Here is a 12,813-nt window from a genome sequence, read left to right as displayed (position 1 = left end):
GAGCCCCGTTACCGTGGGAAGCGGCGCCGTCGAATTCGCACAGTCTACTCTTTCCCTTTCCCTCTCGTTCGAGCGACACAGTAGCACCGGTTTTGAATCTCGATATTGTTCATCGATCGGATTAGATTCAAATCTGAAACGGAAACCCTCTTGCCGGGAAAACGTAACGCGTTCGATCGCCGGTTAGATTTATCATCGCGGTGAAACGCTGGACATGACAATCACGGGCTTATCACTAATTACGATCGGCTTCGCGGTCTTCTCAACGGAAAAAAACGATTTGCGCGAACCAACAAAAACGACGACGAGAGCAAATAATTAATAAATAATCGATAGATTAATGTTATAAGGAAAAGTCTCGTCTCGTCTCGACAAATTCGAAACGAGTTCGTGTGTACAGTCACTCACGGGGAAAATAATTTCTTTTCGTTAGCTTTTTCAGCGTTGTTCTTTAAGCGGTGTTCTGTCGAAACGCGACTCTACAAGACATTCCATTCTACATACGCAATTGTTGGTTGGCTCATATTTCAATTACTTTTATGAAGATCACCTCGAAACTGTGAGCATTCAACGTGTATACTAGATTGAACGAACAAGTTACAAACAGTGACACGTTTGTTCAAATAAACGCGGGAAATTCAAATATACGATTTCGAACGCGAGGTTAATTTCCGCCGTATCTTAGCTTCGGTTACTTTTCCGTAGTAAAAAATAATTTCTATTTTGTAATTCTTTGCAGGAATTACGAGAATATGTTAAACTAGATGTTGCTGATTGAATTTTTATGAAAATCCTTGGCCTGTTACTGAGCTCGGCTATAAAATATCAGTCGATACATTACGTACAATTCTCAGTGCGAGTGACTGTAGCTCGGAAAAGGAACGTTCGACTTCTCGTTCGCGAGTATCGAGGGCGCGCAGCCGTCCTATGACCGTCCATCTGATTCGCGGTTTCGGCGGAGCGCGGCACTACTTTCGCCGGCGGATGTGATTTGATCCCGGCGGTTGCGCGGTCGCAGATTCCCTATGGTGGAATGTGGATGCTGTGCGCGGTGGTTTGTTTCGTTCGCGAGATAAAGGGTCCGTTTTGCCGGCGATCGGATGCCTGGACTCGTCGACCGAGCCGTCCTTGGGAGCTGACGGCCGGGTTTAACGGGACGACACAGCCTGACAGAACGCAACGGTCGAATTGACAATTACGCGCGAACCCAGCGTCGAGTGGTCGAGGACGGGCTAGTAAACAAATGTCAGAACGAAGGACGAGATGGCGGGAGAGAGAGAGAGAGACAGAGGGGTCACGGAGGGAAACGAAACACTATAGTGCCGTTCGAAGCGCGGACCAGTGGCGTAACATGCATTTCGATTCGGTCTCTCGAATTCGCTCGACCTAAGGGAAACGTCAAAGTACACGTGCTTTTTTCGGCGCGTGTAAACGTACCCGTGAATTTCCCAGCGGTGACGTCACCTGTCACGAGCTCGTGTTTGCCTCGATACAATGTGACATCAGCTGTGGTGCCAGCTGCGGATTCAGCCCGTCAACTTCGCGTTTATTTCGACGAATTCCTTGTCGTTCGATGTCAATGCACAAGCTAACAGTGTTCAACGCGTGGCCGACGCGTCTGATCGTAGATTAAGTGAACCGCGAGTGAAACTGTTGTATCCCCGGCCCTTTAAACCCGAGAACGGCCGAAGGGCAACTACTTTCACGCACGACGACCTTACACGCAAAACCTGCTCCCTTCCGGGCCCGGCCCGGCCGCTCCTGCGGCATTTAAATCGTTCGTCAGGCCTCGGTCCCATTCGCGAGACTTCGTTACGTTTAAAAATCCGTCGCGTGTCATTGGCTCGATTTTGTCAGCGCGCGGTCTCGCCACCGATGACCGCCGGTTCCTCCTGCGTCCGTTGCCATCGACCGCTGCAACGAAACCGCGAAATTCGAATATCCACGTCGCCTCGTCGCCAGTTTTCGACCGGTTTACTCACGCAAGCACCTCAGCGAATTGTGCAACGGCGACCATTGAACTTGCCTGGCTCGGAATGTGGGATTTGGTCGCGGTTTACAACGACACACACTCCACCCGGTAAGTGGCCGACGTTTTCTTGCAATTGGACTTCAATGCCGTAGTTTTTGTCGAGTTCAAGATGTTAAAACGATTAGTCACTGGTTTTTTTTTGTAATCTCGCTGGAAGAAGCAATAAGAAGACACTTCATACGCTGTTTTTGCAATATTAGCATAATTGACACTTGCGGTGCCGGGAACTGTTGACAGTGTTTCAGAGCTGGGTACATTTCAAATAATAAGCATTGGAAATAATAATTAGAATATATGATCAAATTTGCTACTAGATGATAATAATGATTATTGTCGATTTTATGCATTTATGAGAAAAATGAGAAGATGAAATTTAACACAGTGAGAAGATTAAACGAATTTAAGAATATCAATGGTAATATTTGCATCTTGCTGAAATTATTAAAGTAGGAATGACAATTTTATTTGGCTCCTGTTTCTTGCCTTTAATTTAGACAATTTTGATTTTGCATAAAGATCCGCTGTCTATGAATCACATCATTAAGCTGTTTAATGGTTTCATCGTAGCCAAAGTTTCTGTCCAATGCTACAATGGCCGCCATCACGCGTGCGTGACTTCAATTGGCCTGCCGTTATCGGCCGGAATCACGCGAACGCGATTCCGCTGCTATTCGCAGAAAATTGTGCGCATAAAAATTGTGGAAAATACCATGATTGTTAGCGGAAAATCTTAAGTAATCATTGCTCGAATCAAGAGGCTAATTTTCGAGGAAAATCCTCTGTGCCGTCACGGATGAAGCAACACACCGCGCAACGTTTGCTTGAGCAATCGCGAAATTTGAGACGATTTAATTGTCACGTGACGTGAGTTACATTCGCTAGCCGTACGAATAATAGTCGTGTCACGTCTCGGTGAAGGAACGAAGGACGTTTTATAATTGTCGGCTCGATTAATTAGATTCGTCTGCGCTCGTTATCGCGCAGAATAAATTTGTAAAACAGCGGGCGCGTATGCCCGCGAATGCATTCGGAAAAGATTACATATCGAGCATATCGTGACCGGATATTGTTCTCGGGACGCAAGTAAATTACATTCCAATCAAACATTGAACGATAATTTGTTCTCGCACGGTGGTCTGTTTATCCACAAAAATTAATGATTCTCATTGAGAACGCTCATGTTCGCAGATTGATCGTAGATCTGTTATGATAATTAACGACTCGTCGGACTATTAAGCATTACGGTTTTGCAATAAGTTCATGATCTGATGCAAAACATTAAACCTTCACAACAGTGACACAAGCTTCATCATTTTATTTGTGAGTAAAATGCTAACTTTCATTTCTATATTTAATCCTTTCAGGACGAATGTAGACGTATTAAGGACATCAGCATTTTATCTAATTCCTGAAGTTGTAAACGTACAATTTAATTATGTACATTATAAAAGACTGGTACATATTGTTTATGTTTCCTATTGTATTTCAGACTTTAATATCGGTTCCCTGAGGAAAATATTTTGAATATCTTAAAAATCCTTGTCCACAAAGGATTAATTTTATGAAAACTGAAATAATGGACAAATTTCTCTAATTGACTAAAAGATTCTCTGTGGTAGAAATCGAATACAAATGAATTCAAAGAAAATTGATTCTTTGAAACTTTGTGTATGTCCATAAATGTATAATAGTATTTAAAACCACACAGATTTACGTCCTGACATTTAACAAATCTAGATGGTAAAAAGCATCTTAAGAAAAATTCCTCGATCTTCCACTTGCTGGGGAGATTAAAGAAATCTCTTCAAAAAGGAGAAAAGCAAAGTGGACCTCGGTTTTATTTATACAAATACTTGCTGTTCACCAACGCAAAGTCTCGCGCGTCGCAGAGAAGCTTTCGAGCGAGCCATAATTATTGAATCGGTAAGAAACGATAAAAACCGAGACCACCAGTTGTTCGGATCGATGTACGAACTTTATGCTCGCTTGGAGAAAATTTATTTTAAATGACCATCGACTGCGAACACGGAGGCAGAGCCCCGGATCCCGGGGCTCGGAGAAGGGAATATCGGCGCGCTTGAAATCAGCAGCCGGTAATTATCCCGGCGCTTAATTACTCTCCCACGTTTTTCGGTGCGGCAGGGCGTTTTCTTCTTGTCCGGCAGACTCGGGGGAAGGAATTCTCGCGGTGTCTCGTTTTTCACCGGTTCGGTCCTTTCACTTACGGACTCATCAATCTCTTGCCGGGTTTTCCGACACGTCGGTGTTACCTATAGTAGCTCGTATGCAGTCAGGAACCCTCATCACTAACGGTTCCCCTCGTTCCCTTCTCTTCCTTCCGAGCTTTTTGGTTCTGTTACGTAACTTTTCATTATTATTGCTCGTGGCAAACGCGGTTGCGGATTATAGTTCGCTTGGTGCCGCTAGCGCGAATTTCGAAGACACTGATTTATCACTAAGAACTATCGAGTAATGAATGCGAGTGATGTATCAGGTTGTTCCAAAAGTTTCTTTCCCAATGTGGACATTTAATATTCTTAGATGACACTAACGTGTACAACGTGATAATCTGTTCGTCTTATTACTTTCAAAGCTTCCTTTTACATAGCCACGCAGTTTGTAATAATGACAAGGTTCTATTCAGACTTCGTACAATTTTTAGTGTAATTTGTGTTTTAATGAAGAAGTTCATTCGAAAGTTTCGGATGAAAACATTTGTCTAATTTCAGTAATTGTTAGAGGAAAAATTAGAATCCAGTCATTTCGACCGGTTTGGTAATCCTAATGTTAATTATACTAATTGGTAACGCGATCGAAGCCGTCTAATTAAACTCGTGAACTTTGAAAATACACCGTACGTCTAGCCTGATTCCAGTTCATTAGGATGCGGTATCTTTCTTCGTGTTCCCTACTTTGTTCAAGGCATTATGCAATATATTTATGGCTTGTGATAAAAACTTAATAAAACTCCTTAATGGCTTTTTAAAACAGAACAGGAAGATTTATAGAGTATTTTGCAATACATATAATTGGTACAATGCGGGAACCATGAGTTGTAATTATAATTTAGTGGCCTTTTTATTCCTCTTCAATAAAAAAACATCAACGAATTTGAACAATTTTTGAACTTGTATGTGAGAATTCTGTGAATACGAGTTTCTTCGATAATGCATTTCCATAATAATGTATTTCTGTATTCTCTCGAGTTTTTATGCACCAGTACATTAAGCAATGAGCAACGAAGGCTGTTTAACGTTTTATCTCCATCTGACCGATACAATCGATAAACGTTCGTGCTCTCGTAATCAAACAGATTCTTATTCTTTGTCCACGTTTGATTACTCTCCTCTAATAAATTACAGAAGACTTCCTCCAGAACCCGATCCACTTAAGCTCTTGATACATGTGCATTCCTAATTTATCTCCACTCGAAAGAGTAGCAGGTGCAACGTTTGAAGACTGCATTTCTTCCAATCTCGCGTTCCAAGTAAAGTAGCACGATTAGACGCAGACGCAGAGCATTTATTTGCTGAGCGTCGTTGACGTCGTTCAGCGAGTCGTTCAGCCTTTTAAAAGGTATCCACCTTAAAGTATAGCATTCCGTAATTAGGTAATTTTCATGTCGAAACGTAAACGGCCGGGGGATCTGATATGTTAATGCGTCTGATAAGGTCTTATCAGCTTTCGGTACTTTATACACCTCTTTAAATATACATTCGCATACACTTTGAACCGAACAAAATTCTGTTCCCTTTGCAAGTAATTCTAGTATATAGAATTAAAGTTATATCATCAGTTTTTGGTAATGTATCTTTATGGTGCTGTTAAGTGTATACAATAATTTAGTACTCCCGAGCAAAATAAAAATTCTCTATTTCTATTTTAACGAACTGGAGCAAAATACAAATTCTAATTCAATAGTTCTAAATTCTTTTAATATTTTTACTGTTTCAAGCACCTCCATTCGCGTCATAAGTGCATAAAATCCGCATTATGACTCTTGCGATTAGTCCATTAATTGTATTTTTGTTTTAAATTCGAATTGGTTAACAGATTCGTTAGTTTACCTGTAGGATAGAGTAAATGTATAGAGAGAACGACGGCGATCATTTTCAAGACTTGAATAAAAATTCGCTATTTGTAAGTAAGCAAAAAATTGATTGGAGAAAGGGACACGAATGAATTTGTGCATAATATTAAATCTTCACGATACTGATATTTTGCTGGCATTTGCGCCATCCAATCATCATAAATTATAGTTATTACTGCAGGTGGGAGCGACATTTACCACTGACCACAATTCGGCGTAGCTGAAAGAACTGTTATCCGCTAATATTTATGCAAATGTGATCGCGATAGAAACTAGCTCGTAAAAAGTAAACAAAGCGAACGTTCTTCGGCCGGAGGTTTCTTGTACTGGAACGGAAGCGAACATTTTACGAGGCTCCGCCGAAACTTTCGTAGCTCGTGTCGCATTATGAATATTCAGATTCGTTATATTTAAATGCATAAACATCCTCAGCGAGAACCGCGGCCTTTTTTTCGAAGGGATTATACGGGGCCCGAATCGAATTTGCTGTGGGCGAGTCGTGAGCCGTGTATCGCCTAGGAAAACGTATACACAGCCGAACATGAACGAGCGTGATTGTATCTGCCCGGGTCTGTTTATATTTGCGCGAAACCTATGTAAATGTAAACGCAAATGTTTCGCAATTTCTGTCCCTGGCTATCGTTTCCTTCGGTTCGAATTTAATTACGCCGGGCCTGGCCCGTTACAAAACGTAAACTCGTATCTGCGAAGGCAGTGATTCTGTTATCGCCGGAGACTGCAACGGTGCCGTGCATGTGCATTTGTGTACGCGCAAGCAAACTTATGCTTTCCCTTCGGACACGAGAAATTACCGATGGCAATAAAACGTTCGCGCGGCAATGAACGCTGGCCGGCCGCGCGAACATACGGACGCGGACGCCGCGTTCGACAAAACGTGCTCAATTTTATTCATGCACTCTCATTGCGTGTTAAATCGCTCCGCGGTTCGCCGAACTTCGGCGATTGATTCCTGCCGGCGATTCGCGGGGCGAAGTTTCATATACAAGAATTGATTACAAAGTTTGCGGATGCTGCGTGATACCACGGGCGAGAGAAATTGTTTCGGACAAATACTGAAAACTCAACTATTTTCATAAGCAAACAATATTCGAAAGCGCTATTGCAAGGCCTCACGCGTTCGCCATCTTCACTGTTACAACGTTTTATTAAATGCAACGCACCTCCATCGCGAAACATTAAAACAATTTGATACAGGAACGTCGTGAAGCCTCTGAATATGCTGTGTACCACGACTGCAGATTTTTATGTAAAATACAAATTGTCTGTATCAGTTAGATGAAAATAATACATCGATATTCTTGGATCCTTTTAGTCTTTTTACTGTTTCAAGTTTCATCTACCCATTTTGGTTAGAAAAGCACAAAATCCGCTGTCTCTGAGGTATAAAATAGCGTCCTTATATTTAACCAATTTTTTTGAGAATTACCAGAGATAAACGAACAAGTGTGATTTACAATCCCCAATTTTCAAAGCAACATCTGTAGTACACGCTTAGTAAAAGTTATAAATACAATCGTTCCGCGTGATTTCGATCTGTTTTCTATTTTCTAAAATGTTCGAACGCTAAATGAAAAATGGACGCTGTCTGTAAGCCTAGAAAAATGGCACCATTCGATTGTCATGATTTCTATCAGTTATCTGAAATACTCTGCGACGCTAAATTAAAATTGTACAGTCTCTATAAGTCGAGAAAAATGACGCCATGTGTTCGGGCTTTGCCAGCAATTAACAGAGCCCGAAGGGTGCCCGATAGAGGCAGCATTTAACGGGCACCCGCCTCAATTACCGTACTCTGGTTTTATTTCATTCAAGCAACCGACAGTCGCGGAAATTTGATTTCCACGGAAGGACAACATGCACTTGGTTATGTGCACGTCGGTCATACCGCGGCGACCCGGTCAAACAATTTACATTTCAATTATACGGTGTTCGTTCGAGGGGAAACGCCGAAAATGCTTTTTGCCCGGGCGAACGTTTAAATCGACGCCTGTAACGTGTATAGTAGACGCTGCAATTATCAACTGGCGCGTTGTTAATTGCAGCCGAAGAGCCTCGGTTAGACGAAGACAAAGAGAGAGAGAGAGAGAGAGAGAGAGAGAGAGAGAGAGAGAGAGAGAGAGAGGGAGGGAGGGAGGGAGAGGGAGAAATAGAGGCCGGATCGCGTGAGCGGGCTGCTAATTACGATTTTCGATCTGCAGAAAGCGAACGAAAACAAGAAAACAGGTGGCCGTTAAAAACTCCGAGCCGTTGGAGTAAGAACGGGGGCGCGTCGGCAGTATGTGAGTAACCAATTTCACGAAACATATTTTAATTGCAATTACTCCGACGCTATCACCGGTAGAGCGTGAATCTCTCGACACGCTGTCCTCGCGAGAAGGTGCACGTTCGAGTGGCGTCTGTTCCCAGGTTGGGGAGCAATCTACGCTATAATTAACAACAGCCAGGTATTATTTGTCGCTGTTGCAATATCGCGAACCATCTCGTTCGCGCTACATTTAAGACGGCATTCTGGTTTTCCATTTTCAAAGATACGATGTTTTTTGCGTCGTCTTTTAGTACAAGTGTTGTAGAATAGGCGCGCAAAAGGATTTGCTTGAATTCATCAAATTAACGTAGTTATAGGCGTTCGAAGAATCCAACTTTCGTTTTATATTATTCGTAGTTGAATCTTTAAGAAACAGTTGCCACGATATCTCAAGATCTAGTTGACCGATCGACTTGAAATTTTTAGTGGATCTTCAAAACGTACCCTGTTGACGCACGAACCAAACATTTTATAATCTGTCGCCTTTTTTTCTATTTTTTTAATTTTTTAATTTTTAGTCAACACACTTCGGTTTGAAACATGCTCTACAAAGAGATGTATAACTGATGTACTTTTTCTAATTTTTATTTCGAAAAAATCGCACATGTACTTCAAATACCAATAAATATGTATGCAAAATCCGAATGCAACAAGCTCAATAGTTTTTCTGAAAACAATTCCTAAAGATTAGTGAGAAAACGGCCTTGAACATCAGAATACTCCCTTAAACGTATATTTACTGCGGGCGAGATAGAACCACGAGACAAGTAGTTAAAACTGTGTAAAAAATCGTTCTGTATCACGAAGGGTTAGCTACCCCATAAAAAAAAAGTTATACCATAAAACGTACCATCATTTCGGAAAAATTGCATGAAAATTGTTAAATTTTTCAGCGTTCACAGGAGAATGCCCGCGACTAAACCGAACGGCCAGTCAAACATACAAATTGCAACGCGATTTTCGCGCTATAGTTCGACGCTTTGTATAAATAGAACGGATTAACAGAGGGGCCGCGAACTGCGAAGAAATTTCAAATCTCAGAAGTGCAGTCTCCCTGGCACGTGTCCCGAATCTATCGAGTATACTTGGTGGCACAATGCAACATTGTGGAAGCACGAAAGGTTGATTTAGATCTTTCCGAATAGGTCGTCCGACCTCTTTTGCGAATTCTGTTCGCTCGCCGGCCTCGGAATTAGACGGCAGCGACGCCGTCGAGCTTTTTCGAATCTAAATGTCGTGCTATTCGCCCAGCAACATTACGTTTACCAACTTCGCCGCACCCGGTCGTTTCAAGAAACTAATTTTCTTCATTGCATACAATAATTACACAACCGTGCGCGACTTTCGTCGCAAACACTACGGCCGCAATTGGAGCAACAGTAAATTGCTTTTTTGTTATACTTTGCGGGATGAAATAAGCACCTTTCACGGTTACCGGAATTAATTTTATAGTAACGCGGCCCGCGACCTTGCTCGTTTACGAACCAAACTTCAAATGATTGCGTTGTTGGTCGAGTACGAACTGGCAGATTCTGGGGATACGTGCGTAATGCGACGTCGCTATCATAAATCTTTCTCCGGGCACTAAGAACGATCTGTTGATATATAAATTGTCTCGCAGTAATAACAAGATTGCATTGATTCAGATTTTCTACGAATTTTATTATGATAATGGCCTCTCGAATAAAGAAGTTCGTTCCAAAATTTCTCATGAGAACGATCGTATAGTTTCGATAATTGTTAATGGAGAAATAAGAAAAAGCTTCCGGTAGTTCTAGCGTTAATGGACGAGATTGCGGAGTGATTAAATAAAACCGGTTAAACATCCGTGATCGGGAAAACAACTTTTTCTTGCGAAACATAAAAAAGTTCAACTTTTAGAGGTACTAATATTTTAATAGATTTGGTATTTTTTGAGAGTAAAAATTCTACAACCGTTTGGCATTTTTTTGAGAGTAAAAATTTTTTAAAAATTGTTCCCAGTTACAAATTGTAGGATATGATTTTTATGTATTTTACGTAGATAGGCGTTATTATTGTGTTTTAATCGCATAAGCCATACGTTAGTTGTAAAAACGTGTTCGCGACAGTATTTTTAATTTTTGGGCCGCAAAAAGTCGCTTTGCAGACCACGATGGTGCACGGTGAGGACATATCGTGCAGATTTTCGATCGGCTGTTCCCGATTGCCGTGAAAAAGTGTACGACTCGCGTGAAAACACGAGCGGCGTGCTGATTACCGGCGATATTTCCGGCACGGCCGATCGTTAATAACGTTTACTATTATTAATGAACGTACTCCGGCGCGGCGTTAACGGCCGATACGCGGCGATACGTTATAAGCCCCGATAATGCGCAACGTGGGACGGTTGACGGGTAATTGTAAACTCGATCAAAAAGGCTTGTAGCTGCCAATGCGATTGTTGTTCGGCTGGTGCACGGTTGCCACTGTCCCTCTTATTCTTGTCGTTGCCTCGGTCGTGCCCCGGTTATTCACCGAGTTTTCGTAGTATTAAATAATCGAAAATTGGATTCGGAGCGTAGTCGGCCGCATCGCCGTGCAGTTTTCCTCATTTGAAATTCAATGCCGCCTGTTCGAGGTTGTTCAAGTAGCCCGCACATGTATTCGATATTTATTGCGCCTTTGGGGTATTTGTAGAATACGTACCGGGCTGATCGAGTACAGCGAAAGTGAACGCCGCGTGTCAACACGGAAAAATTCACTGAATAATTTCAAACTTTGCTGGCAGCCGCTGTGCTTCCTTTTGGGAAGTAGATTCTTAATTAGGAGGCTGGTAATCGGGAGTTTAGACGTTCACATGGTCAAACGCTCGACGATTCGAAAGTTCAAAGAGACGAACATTCAAGCGTTCAAGCTTTCAAACATTTCAATTTTCAAACATTCAAATATTCAAACTTCCAAATATTTAAACATTCCATCATTCAAATTTTCGAAGGTTGAACTATTTAGGAGTGGGAAGATACAAACGTTCAAAGATTCAAAGGTTCAAAAGATGTAGGAACTCGCAAACTCCACAAAAAAATCTCAAAATTGGAGTATCGGAGATTCAGAAATTCATTCAAATTTAATAGTTTAAACTTTCGAAAATTCAAGGTTCCAAGGATTTAAAAGTTCAAAGGTTTGAAGGATTGAAAATGTCGAAGGTTCGAATGTTCAAATGTTGAAAGGTTCGTCGTTTCGCGGATCTCTGTATGTTCCGAGTCTTAAATCAGTAGCAGTTTTCCATTGATTACGCAGTTCATTATAACTGCTGTCGATTGGCGCAATGTTCACGCACGTGTCCGCGATATTTCAAGTATACTGGACCAGTTTAACGGGTGACCGTCGTAAATCATAATAAAACGTTGCACTTCGTGCTATCGCTCTCGAATAGTAAATTTCTCAGGGGCGTAATAACAACGGGAAGTGGTCGCCTTGGGGTGCGATTAATGTCGTTCCCCCCGTAAAAAATGGCCGATACTTACTTCTTTTTTTATGCATGAATATATCTCGACGCGATGAATATTTGTTCGCGCGGGCGGATGCGCAGACTTCTATCTGTCCTCCGGTGAACGGGGGACGCACGCGGAAAATCCGCACGAATTCGCCTTAACGAAGATGGCGTCGCGGTAGCGGGATTTATAGGGCTTTCACGGGACGCCATAAGCCTTGAAAATTCTATTTATTTCGCGAACTTGGAGCGAAATGTGGGACGAACGCACGATGAGATAAATTTACGATCCTTTTTAGGCATCAAATCTGGCGTGTCTGCGAAGTTTGGCTGGCAGCCAGCAGACTTGAGTGCCGCCAAATACACGTACAGACCATCCTACCAATACTGGCGCACGTGAGCGCGGCATTATGAGATATTTAATTTGAGTTTCGCACCTTTATATATCAGCTGGTGTTGATGGAATGGCTTGTTCTCTAGATTCTCTTTTCTCGCTTCACCGTTGACCCATGATTTCCCGTAATGCCCACCCAAAATCCTTTGGAATTTCTTTCCCTTCTTCTCCTCATTAAACACACCAATTACAATCAATTTACAATTCATACAACTTGGAGAAAGAATGTGTTAATTACTGCCACAATGTGTTACACATAGGTACGTAACTAATAGATCAAAAGAATTGCGAGTTAAAGAGAATGTAAATTAGGGTAGCAGGAAGTTGAAATTACCGCAACTATTGAAAACATTTTCAGCAGCCACCACACTTTCGAACATAAAGTCTCGCAACCTTGAACTATATAGCTGAAAGTATCGTAACAAGTTCGTCCAGAAATTTTAAGAGTCTCTATTCTAACATTTGATAGGCCATAAAACAGTCTGTCTCTCCACAGTTAAGGCAATTAGCCAAAGTCATC

The 12,813-nt window shown here is 41.9% G+C and overlaps 1 protein-coding gene and 1 long non-coding RNA gene across 2 annotated transcripts in view; both read left to right on the top strand.

The window, feature by feature from the left end:
• Positions 1 to 442: 442 nt before the first annotated feature.
• Positions 443 to 12,813, top strand: part of LOC143354721 (uncharacterized) — a 597,645-nt gene continuing 585,274 nt past the window's right edge. The window contains exon 1 of the long non-coding RNA XR_013082365.1: positions 443 to 1,293. This is a non-coding gene — a long non-coding RNA (uncharacterized LOC143354721). The remainder of the gene's footprint in view (positions 1,294 to 12,813) is intronic.
• The window catches only part of LOC143354718 (uncharacterized), a 575,799-nt gene continuing 572,717 nt past the window's right edge, over positions 9,732 to 12,813 (top strand). The window contains exon 1 of the mRNA XM_076788975.1: positions 9,732 to 9,827. The gene's annotated coding sequence lies outside the window, so the exon portion shown is untranslated. The remainder of the gene's footprint in view (positions 9,828 to 12,813) is intronic.

The sequence above is a fragment of the Halictus rubicundus genome, chromosome 6, assembly GCF_050948215.1.
Source record: "Halictus rubicundus isolate RS-2024b chromosome 6, iyHalRubi1_principal, whole genome shotgun sequence".
Taxonomy (NCBI): domain Eukaryota; kingdom Metazoa; phylum Arthropoda; class Insecta; order Hymenoptera; family Halictidae; genus Halictus; species Halictus rubicundus.
The sequence above is the reverse complement of the archived record's forward strand: the minus strand, read 5'-3'. Positions and strand labels throughout refer to the sequence as shown.